Source organism: Columba livia, chromosome 5 (assembly GCF_036013475.1).
Source record: "Columba livia isolate bColLiv1 breed racing homer chromosome 5, bColLiv1.pat.W.v2, whole genome shotgun sequence".
Lineage (NCBI taxonomy): Eukaryota > Metazoa > Chordata > Aves > Columbiformes > Columbidae > Columba > Columba livia.
The window spans coordinates 66222819-66228657 of record NC_088606.1 but is presented as its reverse complement, the minus strand read 5'-3'; positions in this window follow the sequence as shown (position 1 = coordinate 66228657).

Below are 5839 nucleotides of genomic sequence, written 5' to 3'. Positions count from 1 at the left end.
TCATTTTTCTACCAGTGCTTTCTACTTCTCTTAAATGCTGGACTGTGTACATTCCTTACAAAAATCAACACAGCATCACTTACAGCAACGACTTGTCATAGATCCCTGTAGATCTAAGCGTGATCCAAAACATTCTTTTAACAGAAATATCAACCACAAGCTTGGCCAAAAGTACTTATAAAAAATTCATACAATCACAGAATGTCCTGAGTTGGAAGGGACCCACAAGGACCATCGAGTCCAACTCCTGTCCCTGCACAGGACAACCCCAAAATTGAAACTGTTTGAACAGTTTCAGGTAGAACTGGCTCACCTGACTCTTTTCTCACAGTGATATTACCCAGCAATGGTCTACCCATCCGAAAACATGGGCATTCCAGCTGTTACAGGGATTTTTGTATTAACCCTGCTCTAAATCACACCCGTATCATGGCCTTATCTTGTCAACAAAGGACACAGCAGCTCAGCCACGAGTTCACAGAAAGGATGGCGATGCTTCAGCACAGCACGTGCTGGGCAAACGAAGCTCAAGCATTAAACCTCTCTCACCATCGCTCCCCCCTATTGTACCAAAAGACGTGAGAGTGATGCACAGAGGACTGTGTTCATCAGCTGGGGCTTTCTTCACATCACAGTGTCACAACTGGGAGGACAACCAGCAGAAGAAATGTGGTTTGAAGCATCACCAAAACCACTGTAATAGCATCTGTGTTTACCGGGAGCATATTCACCACAAAAAAGCCTCACGTGAGCAGATATAACTGAGCAGAGAAGCAATAGGCTTGACTAGTCAAAGAAAAGAGGCAAAACAAGTCAGTAAATGAGGCACTTACGTGGGGCAGGGGCAGCAGCAGCAACCAGATGGGATCTTGTGCTGGTTTCTGCCTCAAATCCTGCAGGAGAGGCACCAAATAGCAGGGGGGTGTCATGCACACCCTCACCAGCAAAAGCATCACATCAAAGGACATCGGGCAGCACCTGTAACAAAAAGATAAGCCTCGGTGTGACAAGCTTGCTCTAAGGCAAAAAAAATTGCTTTTCATGCAATTTAGGTCCTATCTTACGCTGTTGGACCCAAGTGAAGTCTTATGCACAATAAAAACCTGTATTATTTTCCAAGTTTGACCACCTGGAGGGTGTTAACATGATGGTGGCAAATACCAGGGCCTGAGGTGAGGAAGCATTGCCATGAGTTATGAAACGTGGTCTACGTGGAGGACAGCAGAGTCCCATTTTGCATAGCACATATTAATAATCATATAGTATAATATAATATAAAGCTCTGATGCCACCTAATAAACCAGCAGCTGTGGAGTCATTTGCTCATACAGTAATTCATGAATTTGAACACTCATCAATTACTCCGTAGTGCTGTAAAATGACTACAGACTCCCTTTAGGCTGGTATTGTCCTGAGAGCTTAGATTTTGAGCATTAATTCACCAAAGAATGTAACTTTTAAAGTGTTTCTGCACAGAGGAATGACACAGGAGCAGGGTGGATGCTGGCACCGTATTTGCTCCTGCCTGCATCACTGTCCATTGCTTCCTGGCACTGATGCTATTGAAGCAAAATATCCCTTTATCCAGTCTAAAAGTTCTAATAATTATTCAATGTGCTTTGCCAGGCTCAAAACAGTGAGGAAAATTGCTAATAAAAAACTATAAAGCTTTTTACCTGATATTTTCACAACTAGTCTGGGCAAAGGTATTATAATATTATTTAGTCTTTCTGGCCTTGTTGCCAAAGTGGGCAAGAAAGCAAGTTGCATCATTTCTCTGCAGCTTTTGTATGCATAAGCCTTACAAACCTTTTAAAAGAGAATCAAATAAGATTCTCAGTGACGCCCCTTGGTGTCAGCCTGACATTTATTCTCCACCTCGAATTCCTTTTCTTGCCATCCACATAATTCATTAGCTTTTAATTCTGAGTATCTCTGACATCTTGTACTTCTGCAGTACCCTGCACAGCCTCAAACACACACCTAGAACCCCAAATGTGGAATTCAACACTGCGAACGCTGACCTGGGAAGTTGCGTGAGCCAAACTCTGATGATCATCTTCTTCATTTTATGGTGGGGATCCTGCGTGAAGTTTGCGGGCGGGCAGACGGGGTGTAGCCATCTCCTGGGCACAGCCTGGAGGGCAGGGACGCCGAAATCCACCCTTTGGCCCTCCCATTGCCATTTAGCATCCTCCTTGGCCTGCAGAAAGAGAAGAGGTGAAGGCATTGAACTGCACAGCTGTGAGATTTTCTGCTTTTTCAGGGTCACCTGAAGGCTAACAAGGGGGTATTTTTAACTCTGAAGTGCCAGTGGAAGCTGCGCAGCCCCTTTTCTGTCCAAGCTTTCCAGATTCTGGGACAAAAGTGTCAAGAAAAGCTATTTTGATCAGTTCACATTCCCTTTTTGGAAGCCATCCAAGGCAGTGCTCTGTACACTTAGCATTACACAATTGATTTTTTTTTGCTCTCTTCCTCTTTCCATGGACTCATATATCAATTTCCCTTCTGGAACTAATTTTACAGCAGGGTCTGTAGATCACAGCAGAAATGGTGTGCTCAGCATGTGAGGAAGCTGCTTCGAATTTAGTAAAAATGAAGCCCCATGTCTTTAGCATCCTGTCGATCATTAGACCTGGACAAGCAATGACATACCTATGTTATATCAGCCTGAATTCTGAATGCTCCACATCCCTGTATAATGTAGAAATTCTGCAGCAAGGTGAATAGTGTAAGTACATGATATACCACAAGGAACTGACTTGCTGGCTGGGTATTACCCATCCGTGGGTTGCACTTTGAAAGCTGCTATTATAGGCTGAAGTCTCTCAGAAAAACATAGATGGCTTTAAGTCTGCGGCTGCAAAAGCACTCGCCTAAAAGTAGGTACTTCAGATAAATATCCTCGGTAACTAGCGTTTGCTCTACTTGACAGAAAGGGGACTTAAAAACGAGAATATGCTGAGATGATTGTGATAGTCGACCTTTCAGGTTCAAGAAAAAACTGCAGAGGACAGGCAGACCACATACAATATGAAATTTTTCTGGTATGCATTTTATCTGAGCCAAACCACCTCTTCAGAGGAGCTTCCCTGTGCTTCACCTTATAATTTCCCCCGTCTCCTGCTCCATTTCATTGCTTGAAAGTCAAAAACCAGTTAGGTTGATTCTCGCTATTGAAACATCAACATTAGTAAGTCGGTAATGGCCTAGTGCGCATAAAAACCTAGCAAAATACTCCACAGCTTCAAGGCTTCATAGAAAATAAATTGGACGCAGGCGCATTCGTCACTGTCCTCTTAAGCCTGCCATCTGTGCGGCCTAAAAATAAAGCAGCAGCTTAAGGAGAGGTTTGATAAAATGCATCCGAGAAATGCCTTGGTGAAGCTCTGCCGGGCTCTTAAGATGAGTTTGAGATGCGAACCCTGTGCTGCAGAGGGGTTTTTCACCCCTCTTGTTACTCAGCTAAGCCTCTGCACAACTGGTTTGATGGGCACAACAACTCCAACATCGTCGGATTGATGCTGGTTGGCGATGTCGCGTCAGCCAAGGGCTCTTTTTCCATGACAGCAAAGTCGCTGCCAAATTAGGAGGAAAGGCCGGGCTATTAATAATTATTATTAATAATAATAATTCAGACAATTTGGAGAGTAAAAAAGAAGGCAATTAGCTACCTACAATTAACATGAGAGGATCCTCGTGCACACAGACCAATGTATGTAGGGAAATACGGTCAGTCTGTATGACATGCAATTTTTAATCTACTTTATCAACAGCCACCTATGGCACAGGATTTAAACCAAGAGGTTTGCAGATCCCTGCAGTTTCTGCCACACCAATGTGGCAGCACAGGATGGTCAAAGGTATCCCGTGTCTGTAAGAATTTCTCCACCTCCCACGTAACTTTTTAAAGTAAGTCCTTCTCTCATTATCATCCCTAGTAATTATTACAGAAATAGACAAATTAAATATTATAAAATGCTATATATATAAAAATACTTTACGGAGCGTTCTTACATTGTAACTAGTTTAGGAGAATGACAGGGGGCAAAAATCATCAATTGATTAGACAGTGAAGGAAATCGGTGCGGGCTGAGGAGCAGCAGCACGATTGCATTAAGGAGCAACATGATGGATTCAAGATGCCAGGAAAGTAAAATAGCTCACCCAAAGTCAGGCAGCGAAACAGCGAGACCTCAATTAACAGAAATTAAGGGGCTTGCTCGCTTCTCGCATTAGTTACCCCCCAGGAGGGCTGAGCCAGCCCTTCTGATGGTAAATGCGGATAGTTTGGGATGTTGTCACTTTATTTTTTTTCCAGCAGCATTTCAGATAACTCGAGCAATTACTGCTGCTGAATAACAGTGATCTTAAAACCTCAAGGCTTGAATGCATCTAATCTCACCATAGCAATAGTACAGTCATAACAGTGCTGCCTAAATATATTTCACAAGATATTAAATCAATCCAGTATAGAACATTTGCCACACTGAGAGAGATCAGTCATTTCAATTAGAGATGAAACTCTCTCTGTTAGGTGAGGCAATCCACAAATAAGCCCCCAAGACTTAATACCTATAATATTGCCCATAGTGTCACCTAATTTTTTCTATAGTTATGCAGTTCATCCCCATCTTACCTTGTGATGCAGGATGCGGACCCAGGACTGTGGCATCTTCCCCACGATGCTGTTTCTGAAGGTGACCCGCAGAGGGTTCACACATGGTGCCGTTCTTCCTTCCTTCTGAGCTTTCCCCTTGCTGCTGGAAGATCATCTCTTGCCAGGCAGGGACTCGTGGCCACCCCCTTGGGGCCCATTGTCCTTTCAGCAGGCTCTGGTGGCAGCAGCCCCTGTGCCCAACCCTTGCAGCCATCACCCCACGCACCTTCACCCAAAAACCATCACAGAAGTCCCCCCGCTCCCCCTCTGGGCTGAGCCCAGGGAGGGTTCAGGGGCTGCTGCCTCATCACCCCCCCCTCAAATCTGCCTTTAGATGTGTGGAGCTTAATTAACCCACCCTGCACCCCTCGCAGGGCACAATGCCTACCTGTACGTGCACGTTTTCTTCTCGTTTTTCAGTTACTTGCTAAAGCACCGGCTCACACTTGCTGTGCTTTAGGACTTGAGGCAGTGATCTCTGAAGCTTTGGATTTCCTGTTAATGTAGCAGTGCTAAAGAATGTTTAGAAAAAAGGATATTAGCAATTAATTTCTTAGCATTTCCAGCAGCGCATCATCAAGCATCTCAGAAAAGTTCAGGATTAGAAACAATAAAACAGGGGCTTGCTCAGACAACAAGGTAGGACGCATTTCTGCGGCTGAGGCTTGTAGGAGCGAAGCTTTAGGAAGGACCTGATCCTGTCATGAACAAGAGCAAAACAGTTTTAAAGTGATATATTAAATTATATTGTATTAAACCAATGGCTGTTTTCAAAAGAATGCTCCATGTTCTACAGCCACCAGGGTTCCCAAAAGCCAGGAGCAACTCCTCACCAAAACCACAGCACAAGTAACAGGCACACAAAAGATAAAACTGTGCCACTTAAAAATTAAAAAAAATTAATAATAATAAATTAAAAAGCACATCTCCTTTAAATTCATCCAAAGTCTAATCTTGATCTAAACATTTCCACATGGGAGTAGGAGTAAAAGACAAAGCAAGTGGGGTTCTGAGGAAGGGACGTTCATGGAAGGCAGCAAACCTGCCTTCACGACAGCACCAGTTCTCCGTAGGAAGGATGACTCGTTGTACGCAAGCTGGTCCCAGATAAGCTTAAGACAAGAGGAACTATCTGTAACAGACTGACAAAGCGATTTAAAAATACAAATATTCCATGCA